General features: G+C 40.8%; 1 protein-coding gene across 4 annotated transcripts in view; it reads left to right on the plus strand.

The window, feature by feature from the left end:
• Window positions 1-1,383: 1,383 nt before the first annotated feature.
• Window positions 1,384-23,569, plus strand: part of SLC8A3 (solute carrier family 8 member A3) — a 368,793-nt gene continuing 346,607 nt past the window's right edge. For 2 of the 4 annotated variants that reach the window (XM_073638903.1, XM_073638902.1), the window contains exon 1: window positions 1,384-1,813. The gene's annotated coding sequence lies outside the window, so the exon portion shown is untranslated. The remainder of the gene's footprint in view (window positions 1,814-23,569) is intronic. The other 2 variants (XM_073638904.1, XM_073638905.1) reach the window with 1 other exon arrangement.

A 23,569-nucleotide genomic window follows, 5' to 3' on the forward strand; every position in this document is an offset into this window, starting at 1 on the left:
TCTGTGCATTGCGGTCTGTGTATGGACAACAAAACATGGATATGTGAAACCGGCCTTAATATATACAGTATTTACATTGTGCAGTTTTTGCAATGAGTTTCTGCTGTTTTATGGTTCTAATGAGCTTTACCTGTATGGCAAGTTCTGTTAAATCAGTGTTTTTTTTTGCAGCACAGCAACAACTGAATCATGAGCATAAATTGATTGTTGGGCATTCCACCACCAATCTTTAGACAGTCCTCTGTCTGAATAAACCTGTAGTTTAAAGGAGTTATCCAGGACTAAATTATTTTTTTTACCATGTCCCAAAAAAATAACAGGCAGTTAGTTACTAACTACCTGTTTTATCCTGCCGGCGAGTCAGCTGCTCCACCACGACAGAGCAGTGGCTTCTTCTTCCACTCTGCTCTGTCAATGGGGCATGACTACTGACGTCATGCTGATTGACAGCCGGCTCCCAGCAGTTAAGCAGTGGGGATCCGGCTGTCAATCAGCAGTAAAGCCCTGTCAACAAAGCAGAGTTGAAGAGAAGCTGCTGCTCTGTCGATGTGACGTCAGCGGAAGCCGCAGGATTGCCGACGGGAGCGGTCTGTGACTACTATGTGCCGGCAGAGATCTTCCCTAGGCACAACAGGCAGGTAGTTAGCAGCTACATCCCTGTTAGTTCTTAGGGAAAAAATAATATAGTCCTGGATAATCCCTTTAAAAGCTTGATCACCGCTCCATTGACTTCAATGGGACTGACAAAACCATTCTATAGATGTGAATGGGGCATGGATCATTCATGTGCGTTACAGCTATATTCACATAGGGCATTTGGGACCCTCTTTCTAGTGATTGGGGTGTCCCCAGTGACTCAGATTAAAGCTGCCTGTGACATCTGAGGATGTGGTCTAGATAGAAGTCACTATTACAGTGCCAAAGCCATGTTCTTGTAAAGGTTTATATCAAGAAGCCATTTTAGTTGCAGTCACCTCATTTTTTTTTTCAATTGATAAAAAAAAAAGAGAGAAACAAAATGATCCTGATTCAGATCCAAATACAATTTATTCGGGTGTCAATCAGGTGCAAAGCTTCTACAATTCAACATCCCAGCAACAGTATCTGCCATTACCACCTCTAGGGAAGCCCCCTACAGGGGGCCAGAGCCAAATGTGACTGCATTTAAGGGACACTAACCTAAAGTACTGTACTACCCCCAGGTGTAGGGCAGCTTTACTGTGCAGAAAATGTATCTGCTTTATTTATTTACTATACAGTGTAAATATTGTAGTCTACTCTATAAATACACAATAAATCCAACCGATTTCCTGGAGATTTGTTACATTGCAATAGGAAAGTTGTATTGGTTCTTTAGACACAGTCCCTCAGCAATCTCTGATCTAGAGCATGTAAAAATTGTTAGATGCTCCCCCAGTGGAAGTCTGCATAACATGGCTGCTGATATTTTGCAACAGTGAAGACTTTGCTTAATATCTCCATGTAGTTTTGGAATGAAAGGATGAGAAGAGACATGCTGATCATTGCCCCCCTGCCCACCACACACAGTGCATGGCATTGGATTGACATCAGCAGCTCCTCTTCTTCTTCCTCTTGTGTTGGATCTTTACATGCACTTCCCTGCTTGCCCTGACAGCTGCAAAAGAGAGAAGAGAGAATTTTTAGCAAGTAAGGCAATTTGGAGTGACATGCAAACGATCCCTCCCCCTACACAGGCACTGATTAACCAGGAGATGCAATGCAAGAACCCTGAGGAGCTGGATTGGGGAGCAACACCAAAAAGAAGACCAGCCAAGCAAGGATTGCAATAGGGGTAAGTGGAAGGCTCGAGGCACATATATCCCCCCCTTCCCCATCACAGCCATGTATGCCATGCAGTCAGTAGATAGGATCCCCCCAGTGCTCTGTGTATACAGCCTGCCACTATTTGTGCTGTATACAGCACCTCATCTCTATACACTGGATCATGTCTCTGGCTGGCTGAAGGCTGCACATTATCCCTCCTATTATTACCCAGCTGCTGGTTGGGAAACAGCTGAATGACTGACAATGGGGGGGCTCAGCTCTCTTATGATTTTTAACCTCTTTATTGACATCATATGGATGGCTGCATGGTCTGTGAAGGGTTAATGATGTCCCCCCACCACTCTTCATATGTAGCCTTACTGATTTAATTAGTGCAAGCCAGGAGGTAGGAGAATAATTTGCAATGTATAAGATCTTGCATGGGAGAATCTAGTTTGGATTAACTCTTTGTAGCCGGGGCCATCCCAGGAGGGGAGGCTTTATTGCTCAAGGGGTAAGGAAGGGGTCTCTTAACCCTTTAAGTGCTGCACATTCTCAATTACTGTAGCTAGGCAAAAAATACAAGGGGAGGGTGAAGCCATGCAGCTCCTGATATAAAACTGTTATAATAATCTGTCAAGTGATGGGGCATTAACACTTCATCATCCAGTTATTGCTGATCATAAATGAGGTGATTAACTCCTGGCTAGCTGGGCTGGTTTACATCTTGCTGTATAGTATGAGATTGGTGAGAGAATGATGGCACCTACTGTATACAGTTGCTACAGCGCAATGTAGGGTAGATATTAACCCCTTATATATGCACATGTTAGCATTGATCCATATTTTATGTGATTTTTTATGTAGTACAGGCACTGGATAGTTTACCTTTCAAACAGCCCCAGACTGTTATGTGCATGAGGAATTGCTATATATATATATATATATATATATATATATATATATATATATATATATATATATATATATATATATATATATATATATATATATTATATATATATATAATATATATATATGCCACAGTCATGTGTTTGCCATTAGGGAGAATTAACCCATTCTGGCTGCTGCATTAAACTTCTATACCTGTGCCATAATGGGGGTCTATATTGAAGGTAGACGCTTGTAACCCTTCCAGCTTGGTTGTTAGCTATGCACAACATGGTACAGATCAGATTTAGCAATCAAATAAAATGTAATTCTGCTTACAGTAATCCAGAAAATAATGCAGCGTTCTAGTAAAATGTATTAGAAGATTACTACTTATCTATAATTTGAGTCCTCTTCATGGCACATTTTGGCTGATAGGTGTGCCCCACAATTTTTTTGTTGTTGTTGCAGAAAGCAGATGATACCCTTTAATGCAATGGTACATCCCAGGACTAGCAGAAAATTTTTTTTCAGGCCCAATAAATTGAAAGGAACTGGGACGTTCCGGTAGTGTCTGCATGGCACTGTGCATGTTGGCCATTCTTAGCGTAGGAATAAATATGTTGGTGAATTGCACGTTTCTATTACTCTTTTCGCCAGCTCATCTTCTGGCTTTGCTTATGGGAGAGGGAAATAAGTTGTATATTTAATGTCAGGATTTTGGAGGTATTATTTAAGGGAATCCCATCCTTAGCAATTCTCTCATATAATGCTACCATATATTGGAAAGGTAGCAAGAAGGAAATGATATACCTGGCAGGTGTTGTTTGCGTCTATGGTGGCTGCTGAGATCCTATTCGGCACATGACAACAGCCCCATGAGCTTCTCATTCACAGAAAACAGGCTGCTATAAACAGCACCTGTATTCTGCTGACCGCATGTACAGGGGACGCGGCTGGGAATTTGATTTCCCTGCTTCTGCCACTCTCTAATATTAGATTCAAAATGGCTCACTGCTCCTAAAGTAATCACATAATAAACCAAAAAAAAACTGCAGCATTCGTTACTTTCTTCAGTAAATTGGATGAGACTCACCCATTAAAGTTTATGGGTGTTCAAAAAATAAATAAATCGGATGCCGTCTAGAGCCACAGTATAACATCCGATTTTTACAGATATATTGCAATTCTGTAACCGGAAACTGTAAGTGGACGTATACATGATTAATAGCTGCTGCTGTAATGAATGGATTGTATACGGATGACAAGTAGGAAAAAAAATCGTCCGGGTTTTCTGGATGAAATGCTAAACGATTCTTTTATACTGTCGTATCAGCCTAACCAAACCGTGAGTATCGTGGTCTTTTAAAATAGACTTTATGTCCTTAAAGGGAATCTGTTAGCAGGTTTTTGCTAACTCATCTAAGAGCAGCGTAATGTACAGAAAGAGACCCTGAATCCAACGATATATCACTTAGATTACTGGGTACAGCAGTAATGACACAATCAGAGTTTTTAGATGTAGAATTCAGCAGAGCTGAGGAAGATAACCCCGCCCACACCAGGCTTTGTATGTACATTGTCTATAGACAGTGAGCTGCTCCTTACAGGAGTGGGCGGAGTCGGACTTCACATCAATGATAACGTCCAAGTGATAAAACCTCCATTGTAAGTAAATAACAGCATACAGTCTGACATTTGACATATCGTTGAATTCTGTGTTTTAACCCCTACCTCATGCTGTTCTCAGATTACATAGTAAAAACCTGCTGACAGATTCCCTTTAACACATATCTATCTGGGATATTATGGATGTATAGTAGTTAGAATATGGTATTTGTCCATGAACTGCGATGCCCACTAATTAAAAAAAAAAATCAGTAGAAATTTGGTTCTTGAGATTTCTATCCATGTAAGTCTCTAATGCGATGCACTTGATTGATCTTCATTCAAAATTGTCGAAATTTGTGAGAGTTTCAGAGGATGTCTACGACCCCCACCCCCACCCCCCAAGCCAATGTCATCCTACAGGTATTAGAACCTTGCCTGTAAGTTACATTCCACATAGCTTATTGTAAGCTATGAACCGACTTTTAAATGAATACAGTCTTACAGGTTCTGTAATTTCATTTCTCTAAATCACTGTGGAATAGATCTATTTCTTCATTAAAAAAATATAAAAAATTCAAGATTGGCTATGTTCTTATAGTTAGGCAAGTTACAGTAAACCATTCTCCAAGTAACTCATCGAGCATCTCTTTCCTTAGGCTTTATTCACACATCAGTATTGTTGATCAATATTTGTATGACAAAACAAGGAGTGTTTCCAAAATACAGAACAAGTGTCAATCATTCAGTTATAGTTTTTCTCTGTAAATTCCACTCCTGGGTTTGGCTTACAAACACTGTTGCAAAATACTGACCAAATACTGAACATGTGAACGTGACCTAAGGACACAGCTTCACTATCAGTATTCGGTCAGTATATTTTCTCAGGAGTGGGAGCCAAAACCAGGTGAGGAGCAATCAGAGAAAAGGTATAATAGAAACAAGTCACCAATTCTGCTTTTATCATCCACTCCTGGTTTTGGCTCCCACTCCTGAGAAAAATACTGACCAAATACTGATAGTGGGGCCGTGGCCTAAAAGAAAGAATAGCGAGGTATAGTCACTGCAAAGTTAGTTTTAGGCCACGTTCACACATTCAATATTTGGTCAGTATTTTCCATCAGTATTTGTAAGCCAAAATCAGGAGTGGAACAATCAGAAGGAAAGTATAATGGAAACACGTCACCACTTCTGTATTTATCACCCACTCCTGGTTTTGGCTTACAAATACTGATGTAAAATACTGACCAAATACTGAACGTGTGAACATGGCCTTAGGGGGAGCAGGCTGGGCAGGTTGTACATGGCTCCATATCTTATGGTCCCTTGAGAAACCCTCGGAGAAAGTTGGGTTGGAAAGGAAAAAATTTTCGTCCCTGTGTCCGTTCTGGTAGTAGGCAGAGTGCTGATTTCTATCATATATATGTGCACAAGGATAGAGAGACATGAGGTTGGCTCTTGCTCGTTACTCATCTACATGGCGGTCTTTAATTTTTCTATGTAGTATTGTGGACGTTGTTTAGTGAGAAGATTTGTCTATCCCCTGAATTGCAGTATTGTGGAAACAACATTAGGCAGTGTTATGTAAGTGCTATATGGCAGTTTTATCTGGATTCTGCATAGGGATATTATTTAGACGTTGTATGGTGGTATAATTTACTGTATATATGCAACTTTTGAAATCATAACTTTACTTGTTGATCAGAACTATAACCTCAACGAACTATAACCTCAACAAACAATATTAATATTGCCTGGAGGGTCTATTGACTTGTTACTAATGCCCACGGGTGATGTCCTGAAGCTCCCCAGAATTCTGAACATGTTTAGCACTAATAAACAATGAAATGGGTGACAAAGTAGCAAAAAATACGACTTTCCTCCATCTGCTCTTTGGTCTCCTTCAAATACATTACCATATTTTTTTCAAAGAAAAAAATGTTAGTTCCTACGTGATTCATCTACATAGAAAAGTGGCGGAGTTTCATGAATACAATGTTTTTAGCATTTTTAGATTTTATTTTATTAAATGTTCGAATTCTATGGGTGCGATTCATGATTGCATTTCCATCATTTTTTTGCTCATGAAAACCTCAATTAGTGAGTTTTTGATTTGCACCAAATTCATCAAACGATTTGCGCCTTTTTTTCAAGTTGTCTTTTGTTGTTTAGTTTTCTGATTTTAATGGATGTTTTAGACAGATTCATGAAATGCGACTTTTTAAAAAAGTAGTAAAATTTGGCGCAGCTCTATTTCAGTTCCCCCTTGGAGTGATTTTATGTACGCTAGGTAAAAAGTTGCAGTTTTTGAGATCTTTTGCGAAACATTTAACTGCTTGTGCTTAAAAGTTACAAAAACTGTTAAAAGCAGAAAGAAAGAGACAATTTGGGGCTTTGTAAATTAATGAATGCGCCATTTTGATGAGTTTGACGCAAAAAACATCCACGAAAACGACAAGTCAAAAATACAATTGCATTTTTTTAGAGGCTTATAGTGGAAAAAAAACAAAATGTTCACATGAATAGGTGAGTTCTGTCCGCGCATCTTGTATGCCAACCTTTGGTCTGCAAAATAAAGGCGAGTAGCCCCAGAGAATATAATGTGGCCGTGGAAACAACTGACATCACACACACAATAAAGACAGCGTCTTAATAACGCCCTACAGATATATTGGCAATTTTTTTTTTTCTTCTTTAATTTTATTGATCTTTAATGACGATGACAGCAGGACGTACAGAAATATTGAGTGTACATCAATGGGGTATCCATGTAATGTTTGGATGAGCTAGGTGCATCAAAATGAACACTTTGTAGCAACGCTCTTCTGAATGAATGAGTTCCGATATTAATTTAAGATTCCCTAGAGCCATATTCACACATGCAGGTTATCTATCTATACAGTACAGACCAAAAGTTTGGACACACCTTCTCATTTAAAGATTTTTCTTTATTTTCATGACTATGAAAATTGTACATTCACACTGAAGGCATCAAAACTATGAATTAACACATGTGGAATTATATACTTAACAAAAAAGTGTGAAACAACTGAAAATATGTCTTATATTCTAGGTTCTTCAAAGTAGCCACCTTTTGCTTTGATGACTGCTTTGCACACTCTTGGCATTCTCTTGATGAGCTTCAAGAGGTAGTCACCAGAAATGGTCTTCCCACAATCTTGAAGGAGTTCCCAGAGATGCTTAGCACTTGTTGGCCCTTTTGCCTTCACTCTGCGGTCCAGCTCACCCCAAACCATCTCGATTGGGTTCAGGTCTGGTGACTGTGGAGGCCAGGTCATCTGGCGTAGCACCCCATCACTCTCCTTCTTGGTCAAATAGCCCTTACACAGCCTGGAGGTGTGCTTGGGGTCATTGTCCTATTGAAAAATAAATGATGGTCCAACTAAACGCAAACCGGATGGAATAGTATGCCGCTGCAAGATGCTGTGGTAGCCATGCTGGTTGAGTATGCCTTCAATTTTGAATAAATCCCCAACAGTGTCACCAGCAAAGCACCCCCACATCAACACACCTCCTCCTCCATGCTTCACAGTGGGAACCAGGCATGTAGAGTCCATCCGTTCAACTTTTCTGCGTCGCACTAAGACACGGTGGTTGGAACCAAAGATCTCAAATTTGGACTGATCAGACCAAAGCACAGATTTCCACTGGTCTAATGTCCATTCCTTGTGTTCTTTAGCCCAAACAAGTCTCTTCTGCTTGTTGCCTGTCCTTAGCAGTGGTTTCCTAGCAGCTATTTTACCATGAAGGCCTGCTGCACAAAGTCTCCTCTTAACAGTTGTTGTAGAGATGTGTCTGCTGTTAGAACTCTGTGTGGCATTGACCTGGTCTCTAATCTGAGCTGCTGTTAACCTGTGATTTCTGAGGCTGGTGACTCGGATAAACTTATCCTCAGAAGCAAAGGTGACTCTTGGTCTTCCTTTCCTGGGGCGGTCCTCATCTGAGCCAGTTTCTTTGTAGCGCTTGATGTTTTTTGCAACTGCACTTGGGGACACATTCAAAGTTTGCCCAATTTTTCGGACTGACTGACCTTCATTTCTTAAAGTAATGATGGCCACTCATTTTTCTTTACTTAGCTGCTTTTTTCTTGCCATAATACAAATTCTAACAGTCTATTCAGTAGGACTATCAGCTGTGTATCCACCAGACGTCTGCACAACACAACTGATGGTCCCAACCCCATTTATAAGGCAAGAAATCCCACTTATTAAACCTGACAGGGCACACCTGTGAAGTGAAAACTATTTCTGGTGACTACCTCTTGAAGCTCATCAAGAGAATGCCAAGAGTGTGCAAAGCAGTCATCAAAGCAAAAGGTGGCTACTTTGAAGAACCTAGAATATAAGACATATTTTCAGTTGTTTCACACTTTTTTGTTAAGCATATAATTCCACATGTGTTAATTCGTAGTTTTGATGCCTTCAGTGTGAATGTACAATTTTCATAGTCATGAAAATACAGAAAAATCTTTAACCCCTTTAAAGCCCATGATGTATTAATACGCGTCTGTGCCCTGGGCTTTAAGAGCCTGACCCGTATTAATACGTCATGGCGATCGCGCGCGCACACAGGCTGTGCGGGCGCGATCGCCGCCGGGTGTCAGCTGATTGTCACAGCTGACACCTGGTACTATGTGCAGGGAGCGGTCCCGCACCGCTCCCGGCACATTAACACCCGCAATACTGCGATCGAAGTCGGTATACTCGTCTCCTCTTCCGGCCTCCAGCGCTGTCTGCCGCAGCTTCCCGGATGTTGCCATGACGACCCGATGTCGTCATGACAACATCCGGGTCACCAGACAGCAGGAAGATTCTTTGGTCATGCGCAGTGCATGACCAAACTATCTTCTCACTGGTGCTCCATTCCTGTGCTATGCAGGCGATCAGAATAAAAAAAGTGAAAGTCCCATAGTGGGACAAAGTATAAAAATAAAAAAACTGTCAGAGTGAAAAAAATAAAATAAAATAAATTGTAAAAATATATAAAAATAATAAAAAATATAATGTACCCATCAATAAATATTATTATGAAAAAACAAAAAACAAACAATACAAGTACACATATTTGGTATCGCCGCGTCCGGAACGACCTGACATATAAAATTGTCCCACTAGTTAACCCCTTCAGTGAACACGGTAAAAAAAAAACAAAAACAAAGCAAAAAACAATGCTTTATCATCATACTGCCAAACAAAAAATGGAATAACGCGATCAAAAAGACGAATATATATAAAAATGGTACCGCTGAAAACGTCATCTTGTCCTGCAAAACACAAGCCGCCATACAGCTCCATCATCCGAAAAATCAAAAAGTTATAGCTCTCAGACTAAAGCGATGCAAAAAAATAATTTTTTCTATAAAATAGCTTTTATTGTGTAAAAGCTCCAAAACATAAAAAAAGATATAAATGTGGTACCGCTATAAATGTACTGACCCGAAGAATAAAGCTACCTTATCAATTTTACCACACGCGGAGCAGAATAAAAAAATGTAAAAAAAACACAATTCCTGAATTGTTGGTTTTTGTTTATTCTGCCTCCCAAAAATCGGAATAGAAAGCGATCAAAAAATTTCACGTGCCTGAAAATGGCACCAATAAAAAAGTCAACTCATCCCACAACAAAACAAGCCGTCACATGACTCGGTCAGCCAAAATATGGAAAAATTATAGCTCTCAAAATATGGCGATGCAAAAACTAGATTTTACAAAAAAATGCGTCTTTTAGTGTGTGACAGCTGTCAATCATAAAAAACAGATATGATTCTGGTATCGCTGTAATCGCACCGACCCAAAGAATAAAGTCATCTAATTACTTATACCGCACTAGGAACGGCGTAAAAAATAAACGCTGGGGTTAGGGTTGTGCTAATGTTAGGGTTGGGCTAGGGTAGGGTTAGGGTTGTGCTAGGGTTAGGGTTGTTTTTTTTTTGAAAAGTAAAAAAAAAAAAAAAAAAAAAAAAGATGACGATATGGCAACTAGTGTTGAGCGCAAGTGCTTGCTACTTGAGTTTGTATCGGGTGCTTGGGTATGCACTGAGTATCGCAGGTGCTCGAGTGACATGCTCGAGTCTCCGCCCCATATGCTTCGCGGCCAAAAAAACCTCGCGGGGACTGCCTGCCATGCACGAGTGATCCCCGCATGTTTTTTTTTTGGGTGTCTAATAACCGTGAAACATGCGGGCGGGGACTCGAGCGTGTCACTCGAGCACCCTTGATACATGGTGCATACCTGAGTACCCGATCCAAACTCAAGTAGTGAGCACTTGTGCTCAAGACTAATGACAACTTATTCAATATGATGACCTAATGTTATCAAATTCTGTGTCGTACCTCTGGGTTCAAAATGTTCACTATACCCCTTGATAAAATCCTTGAGGGGTGTAGTTTCCAAAATGGGGTCACTTGTGTTGGGTTTCCACTATTTAGGCACATCAGGGGCTCTCCAAACGCGACATGGTGTCCGCTCTCGATTCCAGCCGATTTTGCGTTCAAAAAGTCACATAGTGCTCCTTCCCTTCTGAACTCTGCCGTGCGGCCAAACAGTGTATTTTCCCCCCATATGGGGTATTGGCGTACTCAGGAGAAATTGCACAAAAGTTTTTGGGGTCCATTTTCTCCTCTTACCCTTGTGAATATAAAAAAATTGGGGCTAAAACATCATTTTTGTGTAAAAAGTTAGATTTTTTTATTTTCACGGCTCCATGTTATAAACTTCTGTAAAGGACTTGGGGGTTCAAGGTGCTAACCACACATCTAGATAAGTTCCCTGAGGGGTCTAGTTTCCAAAATAGTGTCACGTGTGGGGGGTTTCCACTGTTTAGGCACATCAGGGGCACATTCGCTAATTATTCAAGCAAATTTTACAATCAAAAAGTCAAATGGTGCTCCTTCCCTTCCGAACCCTGCCGTGCTCCCAAACAGTGGTTTTCCCCCACATATGGGGTATCTGATTACTCAGGAGAAATTTCACAACAAACTGCTTGGTGCAGTTTCTCCTGTTACCGTTATAAAAATGCAAAAGTGGGGGCTGAAAAACATTTTTGTGGGAAAAATGTGAAAATTTTATTTTTACGGCTCAATGTTATAAACTTCTGTGAAGCACCTGGGAGTTCAAGGTGCTCACCACACATCTAGATAAGTTCCCTGAGGGGTCTAGTTTCCAAAATGGTGTCACTTGTGGGGGGTTTCCACTGTTTAGGCACATCAGGGGCTCCCCAAATGCAACATGGCATCCGCTAATTATTCAAGCAAATTTTACATTCAAAAAGTCAAATGGCGCTCCTTCTCTTCCGAACCCTGCCGTGCGCTTAAATAGTGTTTTTTCCCCACATATGGGGTATCTGCGTGCCCAAGGGAAATTGCACAACAAATTTTGGGGTCTATTTTTTCCTTTTATTGGGTCTAAAGAAAGATTTTTGTGGAAAAAGTTAAATGTTAATTTTTTTCTTCCACATTCCAAAAATTCCTGTGAAGCACCTGAAGGGTTAATAAAGTTCTTGAATGTGGTTTTGAGCACCTTGAGGGGTGCAGTTTTTAGAATGGTGTCACTTTTGGGTATTTTCTGTCATAAAGACCCCTCAAAGTGACTTCAAATATGATGTGGTCCCTAAAAAAATGGTTTTGTAAATTTTGTTGGAAAAATGAGAAATCGCTAGTCAACTTTTAACCCTTATAGCTCCCCAATAAAAAAAAATTTTGGTTCCAAAATGGTGCTGATGTAAAGTAGACATGTGGGAAATGTTATTTATTAACCATTTTGTGTGACATATCTCTCTGATTTAAGGGCATAAAAATTAAAATTTAGAAAATTGCAAAATTTAATTTTTTTTGCCAAGTTTCCATTTTTTTTCACAAATAAACGCAAGTGATATCGAAGAAATTTTACCACAATAATGAAGTACAATATGTCACGAAAAAACATTCTCAGAATCAGGGGGATCCATTGAAGCGTTCCAGAGTAATTACCTCATAAAGTGACAGTGGTCAGAATTGTAAAAATTGGCCTGGTCATTAACGTGCACACCACCTTGGGTTGTAAAGGGGTTAAATGAGAAGGTGTGTCCAAACTTTTGGTCTGTACTGTATATATATACAGGGTGGTCCAAAAGTAGGTGGACAGAAAGTGTAATAAGGTTATGAAGGGGGAGATTTATCAAACATGGTGTAAAGTGAAACTGGCTCAGTTGCCCTTAGCAACCAATCAGATTCCACTTTTCATTCCTCACAAAGTTTATAGTCGAAAAACAAAAAGTGTCAGTGATTTGAAAAATTACATAAGAGATGCATTTCAAAGAATTAATACCCAAAGAGACTTGTGCAAAAAAGTTTGTCGAAGCGTAAGAGGCAGACTTCAAAGCTGTGCAAATTATAATGGAAAACAGTATGAGCACCTGCGTTGATAAAATTTAAGTGCTTTTGTATTATTGTTCAGAATAAAATGTAATTGTCAATGTTATGCTTGTGTTAGTAAATATAAGTTTATATATAAATCAAAATAAATGTTATTATTTTCTGGCCACCTACTTTTGGACCACCCTGTGTATGTGTGTATATACAGTTATATGAAAAAGTTTGGGCACCCCTATTAATCTTAAGCTTAATGTTTTATAAAAATTGGTGTTTTTGCAACAGCTATTTCAGTTTGATATATGTAATAACTGTTGGACACAGTAATGTTTCTGCCTTGAAATGAGGTTTATTGTACTAACAGAAAATGTGCAATCTGCATTCAAGCAAAATTTGACAGGTGCATAAGTATGGGCACCCTTATCATTTTCTTGCTTTAAATACTCCAACCTACTTTTTACTGACTTACTAAAGCACTTTTTTTGGTTTTGTAACCTCATTGAGCTTTGAACTTCATAGCCAGGTGTATGCAATCATGAGAAAAGCTACTTAAAGTGGCCACTTGCAAGTTGTTCTCCTGTTTGAATCTCCTCTGAAGAGTGGCATCATGGGCTCATCAAAACAACTGTCAAATGATCTGAAAACAAAGATTATTCAACATAGTTGTTCAGGGGAAGGATACAAAAAGCTGTCTCAGAGATTTAACCTGTCAGTTTCCACTGTGAGGAACATAGTAAGGAAATGGAAGAACACAGGGACAGTTCTTGTTAAGGTCAGAAGTGGCAGGCCAAGAAAAACATCAGAAAGGCAGAGAAGAAGAATGGTGAGATCAGTCAAGGACAATCCTCAGACCACCTCCAGAGAGCTGCAGCATCAACTTGCTGCAGATGGTGTCACTGTGCATCGGTCAACTATACAACGCACTTTGCACAAGGAGAAGCTGTATGGGAGAGTGATGCGAAAGAAGCCGTTTCTGCAAGCACGCCACAAACAGAGTCGGCTGAGGTATGCAAAAGCACATTTGGAGAAGCCAATTTCTTTTTGGAAGAAGGTCCTGTGGACTCATGAAACCAAGATTGAGTTGTTTGGTCATACAAAAAGGTGTTATGCATGGCGGCAAAAGAACACAGCATTCCAAGAAAAACACTTGCTACCCACAGTAAAATTTGGTGGAGGTTCCATCATGCTTTGGGGCTGTGTGGCCAATGCCGGCACCGGGAATCTTGTTAAAGTTGAGGGACGCATGGATTCCACTCAGTATCAGCAGATTCTTGACAATAATGTTCAAGAATCAGTGACAAAGTTGAAGTTACGCAGGGGATGGATCTTTCAGCAAGACAATGATCCAAAACACCGCTCCAAATCTACTCAGGCATTCATGCAGAGGAACAATTACAATGTTCTGGAATGGCCATCCCAGTCCCCAGACCTGAATATCATTGAACATCTGTGGGATCATTTGAAGAGGGCTGTCCATGCTCGGCGACCATCAAACTTAACTGAACTGGAATAGTTTTGGAAGAGGAATGGTCAAAAATACCTTCATCCAGGATCCAGGAACTCATTAAAAGCTACAGGAAGCGACTAGAGGCTGTTATTTTTGCAAAAGGAGGATCTACTAAATATTAATGTCACTTTTCTGGTGAGGTGCCCATACTTATGCATCTGTCAAATTTTGTTTGAATGCAGATTGCACATTTTCTGTTAGTACAATAAACCTCATTTCAAGGCAGAAACATTACTGTGTCCAACAGTTATTACATATATCAAACTGAAATAGCTGTTGCAAAAACACCATTTTTTATAAAACAATAAGCTTAAGATTAATAGGGGTGCCCAAACTTTTTCATATAACTGTATATGACCAGCCCAGGGGATGGGGATGACTCGGTACCCGGGCCTTTGCCTTGGGGATGTCGCGGTGGTCGGCTCCCAGGCCCGTACCCTGGGGTCGCTCTTAAAAGGGGGTTATTGGTTGTTAAGTTTATGAAAGTTTGTGACGCCACATGTGGCTTCTGGTGAGGATCACCAGCGCTGCGCAGTCCACTGAGGCCGATGATAAGGCAGCTCGATGGTATAGCTCCCCACAGGTGGAGCTAGGCCTCAGGGCAGTGTATGAAGGAGGAATGCAGGACAGGCGAGACCCAGCCGGGTCAGAGCAAGAACAGGGACAGACACGATAGTCACTTCAGTAACTTTTACTGATGGAAATTCAGGCACGTCCCGGAGCACTGTAGGGTGAAGGGTGCATGTCAGGATCCTCCCCAATGAGCGGGTGTAGGGCCTCCTGTTTCTTGCCTCTGCGTAGTAAGTTTCTAAACTGCCTGGAGCTAGGCCTAACTTTGTCTCTGTCCTGCGCTGGCTGACCTTGTGGTAGGGCCTTTTCTTGGAGTACACGCACCTTAGCTGCGGGCCTATGTGTCTCCTGGCTCTGTTACGTATCAGCACTTTAGCGATCCTGGGACTTGTAGTTCTCCAGGGATTCCGGTTGTGCCTTACTGGGTCTTAGAGATCCCGGTAAACTTCGGACCCGGTGTCCGGTAAATTCTTCTGGGTGAGCTAGTTAAGCTCCTCTGCCCGCTATGTACTAACTCTCCACTCGCCTTTGGCCTACTCGGGCCCTCACTAGGCTATACACACTAACGGCAGCTTGCCGTGCTTCACCGATCTTATGGCGCCGGCACACCTAAAGCTCACTACTCCGAGCTACACTGAGTCTTGGTCTGGATAAGCTCCACTGCAGGATAACAATTGCAGGAACTGGAACAGGCTTTTGTCCTCTGAGGTAACTCCTCTCAGACTGTACTGGACTCACTGCTAAACCAGAATAGACTAACTAACTGCTGCCTGGCTCCACCTTCCCTATTTATCTATCCCTAACGGGCTCCCTCTGGTGATCTGAGGTGGAAGGTGAAGATGTGTGAATGGTCATGGGGGCCTCTTGTGGAGGAATCCATCAATGCACACTTCTAGGATCTGTGATACCAATCGCAGCTGAGCGTCACATATATATATATATATATATATATATATATATATATATATATATATATATATATATATATATATAATTTATTTATTTATTTATTTTTTTAAAAGCCAGCGGTGGTCACCATTGAAATTCGAACTATAAATGAATGACTGAAGCTTTTTCTCTGAGCCAAGCACAAAATTATCTCTACTCCTGTGCTCAACCATCTCCACCAATAACTGCACTGAAATGTGCATAGTTGACTCCAGGCTCAGTGGATTCATTTACAGTAATAGGAAAGCTTAAAAAGTACTAACGGGCAGGTAGTTGCTACCTACCTGCTTATTGTGCTCGGCAGCATTCTTCGCAGTCACAGAGCGGTCATAGACCGCTCCTGCCGGCGATTCAGCTGCTTCCTGTCAACAGAGCGGCGGCTTTTCCATTCATTCAAGTCATGCTGATTGACAGTCGACACCCTGGGGGAGCCGGCTGTCGATCAGTATGACTCCGGCAGCAGGGGTGGATTAAGAGTAGCAAGGGCCCCGGGTAGTTTAGAAGGCGCAGCCCCCCCCCCCCACACACACACACCTGATGTATCACGTGACATGACACATGATCCCCTGTGATAGATCATGTGATAGTTCACGTGAAATTAATTTGGCACAATATTAATTATAATAATTTTTTTTAGGCTGTGTGCCCACTATGTGTTTTTTAAGCGTTTCCGCAGCAGCAATTCCGCTGCAGAAACGCTTAAAAAACGCTTGGTAGAAGGTCTGCCATTATCCAGTAGAGTGCAGGACTCATTTCCTCTGGAAGGACTCTGACCAACAGGTTGCCCTCCCGACGCGTTTCCTCATGTTACTGATTCATCAAGGGAGAGAGCGGTAGTACTAATGGGTCTATCGGCCCGAAATGGAGATGGCACCATGGTGAATCAGTAACATGAGGAAACGCGTCGGGAAGGCACCCCTCACCCTGTTGGTCTGAGTCCTTCCAGAGGAAATGAGTCCTGCACTCTACTGGATAATGCCACTTCCAAAGGGTTTTCCTTAGAACTGCATAGATATGAGTCAACAGCGATGATACTGACATTCTAACGGTGAGATTGTTCCATATATTAACTATTCACCAGGTACTCTATGTCACATCTAGACTCTACATTACAATTGGTCTATCTTCTTTTCCTCACCCATCTCTGAGTTAAAGTCATGGGTGTAGGAGATCCTTGATGCATGCCTGTCTGTTCAATATGCTTTGATGTATATTTAAAGAAACATTTATTGTATGACAGTCTTCTCTTTAGCTTGGACCAGAACCATTCAGTTGGAATTGAGGTGGTGGTCCATAGTGTTACACACCTGTGGTCCGTTTTTGTTCCCGTGTCAGAAGGAACTATATTAGGAGTGTTACCAGTTCCACAGATTTACTCTTTTTAGGCGACTAAGTACCGTTTGCAAGACTAGCTATCGCTTCTTTCTTCTATCAGTTTTATATTAATTCTATTTATTCACTACAATTTTTAAATAGATAAATAAAAGTTAAGTTTTATATTGCACTTTGCCACTTTTTGCTCGTCTTTCTATCAAATACTTGTGGTTTATATCCCTTTGCTGATATTATATTAGAAAATCCGTTGAGTTTAACAGTTCAAGCAAAAGGGGTGTGATTTCATGAAAACATATCCTCTCTGTGCGTTTAAAGAAGCTGTTGAACTCTGCATTGTTCTTTTCTTTTTTTTTCCCCAATAGACATCTGCGGGAAGCCTGAAAAAGAAAAAACACTTGAAAAAAAGGCAACTGCGTTAAGTGTGGAATACTAGTGTTTGTGCACTAAAGAAATGCATTTATGGGGAATCCGTAACCAGGTTTTTGCTATGGAATCTGTGAGCAGCATGGTGTAAGGGCAGAGAGTTTGATTCCAGAGGTGTATCACTTACCGTGCTGCTTGGTGGAGTTTTGAATGCTGCGCTCTGTATAACCCCGCCCACACCACTGATTGGCAGCTTTCTGTGTACATTGTCAGCAATCTGCCAATCAGTGGTGGGGGCGGAGTTCCACAGATTAGCTGGACTGCCATGCAGGTGACGCCTAGTCCTGCAGAGATAATCTCTTGCTGATATAACACTAATTGTGTTGGCACTACAGCAAGCTACTGAGCAAGTGATACATCCCTGGAATCAGGGTCTCTGCCCCTACATCGTGCTGCTCTTAGATAAAATAGCAAAAACCCACTGACTGATTCCCTTTAAGAAATGCCGACATAAATTTGCATCAAAAGCGCATAAAAAAAGGAGATAACATATAAAAAAAAGAAGATTGGATTTTAGCAGTGGTGCACATGCTTGATCATTAGACTATTCAATTAGTGGACTAAAGAGCCTCATTTTCGTGATCAGTGGAAGCTGACTCTCAGTGTTCAGACACTTATCACCTGTAATGTCTGTAGGTCATAATGTGATAAGGTTGGACAACCCCCTTAAAGGTCCCATTATTTGGAATTCAATTTTGAATATGACAAATTTGCCATTTTATAAGCTTGGAAAAGCTGAGTGCCAGCCTTTGTGGAAGTTGTAATGGTGGCCATATTGTTTGGCTCTCGACTTTCTCACCTAGGCTAGCTACAGTGGTGGCCAAAAGTATTGGCACCCCTGCAATTCTGTCAGATAATACTCCGTTTCTTCCTGAAAATGATTGCAATCACAAATTCTTTGGTCTTATTATCTTCATTTAATTTGCTTGCAAGGAAAAAACACAAAAGAGAATGAAGCAAAAATCTAATCATTGATCATTTCACACAAAACTCCAAAAATGGGCCAGACAAAAGTATCGGCACCCTCAGCCTAATACTTGGTTGCACAACCTTTAGCCAAAGTAACTGCGAACAGCCGCTTCCGGTAACCATCAATGAGTTTCTTACAATGCTCTGCTGGAATTGTAGACCATTCTTCTTTGGCAAACTGCTCCAGGTCCCTGATTTTTGAAGGGTGCCTTCTCCAAACTGCCATTTTGAGATCTCTCCACAGGTGTTCTATGGGATTCAGGTCTGGACTCATTGCTGGCCACCTTAGAAGTCTCTAGTGCTTTCTCTCAAACCATTTTATAGTGCTTTTGGAAGTGTGTTTTGGGTCATTGTCCTGCTGGAAGACCCATGACCTCTGAGGGAGACCCAGCTTTCTCACACTGGGCCCTACATTATGCTGCAATATTTGTTGGTTGTCTTCAGACTTCATAATGCCATGCACACGATCAAGCAGTCCAGTACCAGAGGCAGCAAAGCAACCCCAAAACATCAGGGAACCTCCGCCATGTTTGACTGTAGGGACCGTGTTCTTTTCTTTGAATGCCTCTTTTTTTTTTCCTGTACACTCTATGTTGATGCTTTTTGCCAAAAAGCTCTACTTTTGTCTCATCTGACCAGAGAACATTCTTCCAAAACGTTTTAGGCTTTCTCAGGTAAGTTTTGACAAACTCCAGCCTGGCTTTTTTATGTCTCGGGGTAAGAAGTGGGGTCTTCCTGGGTATCCTACCATACAGTCCCTTTTCATTCAGACACCGACGGATAGTACAGGTTGACACTGTTGTACCCTCGGACTGCAGGGCTGCTTGAACTTGTTTGGATGTTAGTCGAGGTTCTTTATCCACCATCCGCACAATCTTGCGTTGAAATCTCTCGTCAATTTTTCTTTTCCATCCACATCTAGGGAGGTTAGCCACAGTGCCATGGGCTTTAAACTTCTTGATGACACTGCGCACGGAAGACACAGGAACATTCAGGTCTTTGGAGATGGACTTGTAGCCTTGAGATTGCTCATGCTTCCTCACAATTTGGTTTCTCAAGTCCTCAGACAGTTCTTTGGTCTTCTTTCTTTTCTCCATGCTCAATGTGGTACACACAAGGACACAGGACAGAGGTTGAGTCAACTTTAATCCATGTTAACTGGCTGCAAGTGTGATTTAGTTATTGCCAACACCTGTTAGGTGCCACAGGTAAGTTACAGGTGCTGTTAATTACACGAATTAGAGAAGCATCACATGATTTTTCAAACAGTGCCAATACTTTTGTCCACCCCCTTTTTTAGGTTTGGTGTGGAATTGTATCCAATTTGGCTTTTGGACAATTCTTTTTGTGTTTTTTTCATTGAAGACAAATTAAATGAAGATAATAATACCAAAGAATTTGTGATTGCAATCATTTTCAGGAAGAAACTGAGTATTATCTGACAGAATTGCAGGGGTGCCAATACTTTTGGCCACCACTGTATGACTTAAAGGGGTTGTCCACTACTGGATAACCCCAGTTTAATCAATCTGGACACACATAAAATAAAAACAGTGTATTCTCACTACCCACAGCAGCACCATTCTAGCAATTTTGGGGCAACTGTTCCAAGTAACTTACATTGTTGTGTTATGTACAGGCTGCAGCCAATCAGCTGCAGTTCATCAATATTCCATTATGACCGACGTCCGCTGTGCTAAAGTAAAGCTCAGTAGCTGAATCCAGTTCTTGACACAATAATTCACATCACTCTCCAGGAAGAGTGGCACTAACATTGTTGGAATTGCGCCTCTGCAGGAGGTGAATATATATTGTTTTTATTTTAGATGGGGTCTTGAATTGATTAAACTGGGGATGTCCAGTTATGGGCAATTCCTTTAAATATCAAAACTGTCTATTTATGTTCTATTCTATTCCCCTGTTCCTTTAACCATGACTTCTTTTTTTAAAGAGGACCTTTTACCATTTTTTTCACGTTGAGCTGGATACAGGATGTAATAGCGGCTGCAGAACAGGATAAAACATGTATGTGTGTTTTTAATTTTGCTTCTCCGTTGCAGAGATATTAGCAATCAGAGTATTGGCACCTAATGAGTTAAGTTTAGTTAAGTCCAAGTGGGTGTTATCAGATGGTTTTCACTGGGGCTGCACTTCTCCCTTTATGGGGTAACACCCACTTAGACTTAAAAAAAAAGAAAAAAGTTAGCTTATTAGGTTCAAAATACTCTGATTGCTAATATCTCTGCGAAGGACGGGTGAATTAAAGAAAAAGAAAAAAGTTTTTATTCCACCCTGCGGCCGTCATGACATCATAGGTCCAGTTCAGCATAAAAAATTTGAGAAAGGTCCCGTTTAACATATGGACAAGAGCTATGGGCCTTTTTATTTAGCGCCCCTATTATACTAATTTTTTGGTCTTTATCTAGGGGGCGTTGCTTTTATGGTAATAATGCAAATCAGTCAAGAGACATGTCCAATTAGAATCCTATGAATTACTTCCCCCCTCCTTGTAAAGACCATAAAATTTGCATAATAGGGGCGCTAAATAAAAAGGCTCACATCTTTGAAACTGTATGGCGGATTTTAAAAAAAGAAAAAAGCAAAATACTCAGAGGATCAGCGTGAATTAAAGAGCAAATTATTGGCCGCTTTTGACCTAGTGACTGGTCCTCTTTAAAAACAACTGACTAAAAGAAGTAGTGAAGTTGGATGGGATCTCATTCACTTCAGGTTTTGACAAATCTAAGCAGAAAAAAAAGCGACAAATCCTGCAACATGTGCACAGGTTCTAATGCTGTATAATGTATCATGAGCAAATAAAATCCACAGCGTCTTCATTCGAGGTGAAGCCTGATGAAGGGAGATGTTTCGCTTTTTAAATCAATTCATGATTCATGCCAAACAGCTGCCATGTGCATCTACTTGTCCTGAAGTCTTGTTTACTTCGATATTCAAATATAGCCTCCATGCCGTGCCCTCCTAAATAAGGCAAGACGAGCGGCCATAGAGTACTCGCAGGGTGTGAGGTTACTACACGGAGGAAGGGCTGGGGATCGCTGCTGCTGCAGCTCTATGCTGCTGCAGCTCTATACTTCTTTCCTTTCTTCTGATGTTCTGTTATTGTGACAGATGCAATTGAAGGAATATTTCCATGTCAGCTGGAAGAATGAAGAGTTGAAATGCACGGTCAAATATTAAGTGCTGTAGCTTTTAAAAATGGCAAACTATCACTATGCTATGTATGCCACCAATTATGTAACCTAATAGCCAGTAGCCGGGCTGCGCTGCTAATCACCGGTGTTCATTGCTTCTACTTTTAAACCTTTAAGATGCCATCTTTTGCATAGGAGTCATTGCATGAACAGCAGCATTGACCTGCCGCTGAACCGAAAGGTTCTCACATCTGTGATGGACAATATTTGTATACTCCATTGATAATTCTGTGTTTTCATGCGTTCTACAATTTAATATTTACATTTTTATGCATTTATTTGTGAATCAATGTAAAATAGTTACTATTTAGAATAATAATCTCGTTTTATCATAAATATTTGCATGGATTCAATTAGTTATGTGTACAGTGTAGACTGTAAACATTGGCTGAGTGAGGTGTGAGACTGAAGAATACCTGTGGCCCACGGAGGTGTGAAATTGAAAAGTACCTGAGCAATTCAATGGCGGACCATAGTGTGAAAATAAATAGTGTCCTAAAAACTAAATCCACTGCCAGTGTCTTAGAAAAACTATTCCTGAACAATTCACTTCCCCCCAATGTTACATTTGTAATTCTGGTTAATATGGTTTCACATATGTCTTGCATTGGTGACCTGTGTTCATGCTTCTGTAGTGGAAGCAAAGCTGAACTTTGGAATCCTGAAAAACGCCCCAAAAACGCACCCAAAAAGGCACCAAAACCTGTGTTTTTGACGCAGCTTCTTTCCTGCCAAGAGATCAGGTTTTGCTGCAGAAAAAAAAGCTGTGTGAACATAGCTTACCATGTTGCAGATTTAAATCTTCACCAAATCTGCAAGTCAAAGATGAGCAATCTGCGCAGAAAAATTGCGACAAAACTGCAACGTGTGCACAGACCCTAAGTAAAAAAATAAACAAAAATGAATTATGCTTTCATGTTCAACATTTATATGCATGTAACTACTTGTATACAGCGCCAGTGTTCAAAATGTGTTGTATTTTGACCACATAGTTCCCCAAAAAAATGGAAACCTAAAACTGTGCCAAATCTGTTGTAGACCAAAACAATACAACAGTGATAAGGTTAGCTGCAATTGAGCTGGTGTTAGAACCCTCCTGTTTGTTTTTTCCATCTTGTGTTTTGTGGTCACGTGACCATCTGCCTATATATTCCAGCTCCGCCCTTTTGGCTGTGCTGGACTTCAGTGTTTGACTGTTTTGCTAGCCAGATGCTTCTGTGCCTATCTCTGTCAGTTTGCTTGATCCTTCTGGGACCTCTAGTACCTTTTTGTTCAGTTTATCTTTTTGTGTTCTGCAACAACTTCTCTGTTCAGGAGGTGTCCCATTTTTGTTCCAGTCCTTAGTTATTTTAGGGACCCCTTCCTTTATGCTATAGGTCTTCGTTCAGGCTAGCCGAGGACTAAGGCGTGTCTTTTCGCAAGGAACAGGCAGCCCGGTACATCGTAGAGATTCAGCTTAGTCTTACTGTAGGGATAGCTTTCCCCTTTCTTTCCTTAGTTCTTGTTGCAGATCATAACAGGCGGTTTGTGTAGCATGTTTGGCTCTTGTGCATGTGCCACATTGAGACAACCTTGTTGAACAGTATCCAATCATATAATTGGACAGGTTTTCTATTTAAAACACTACAGGGAGATGTTTAAGGCTCATTTCCCCTCCAAGAAAACAAATATACAAAACGCATGTTGGGGCTCATTGTAGCATGTTAGAGGAAGGTCCTGAGATTATTGTTATTGCTATTTATTATTTTTTGTAATATTAATTTTTAAGACTGTGAATAAAGTTTAAAGGGTAAATGTTATGTCCCACGACTTGGGAATCATACAGTATTGTTGTATTGCAAAACTGTTGTATTGTTGTTTGCCCTTTAGAAGTTTTTTCCTCCTTCTCTCTCCCTGTAGCGCAGCTCTGATTAAGCTCTTATGTCAGTAACCCCTCCCTCCTTCTTCACCAG

Source organism: Phyllobates terribilis, unplaced genomic scaffold (genome assembly GCF_046119375.1).
Source record: "Phyllobates terribilis strain yellow unplaced genomic scaffold, ASM4611937v1 Scaffold_7__3_contigs__length_470593459, whole genome shotgun sequence".
In the NCBI taxonomy this organism is placed as follows: domain Eukaryota; kingdom Metazoa; phylum Chordata; class Amphibia; order Anura; family Dendrobatidae; genus Phyllobates; species Phyllobates terribilis.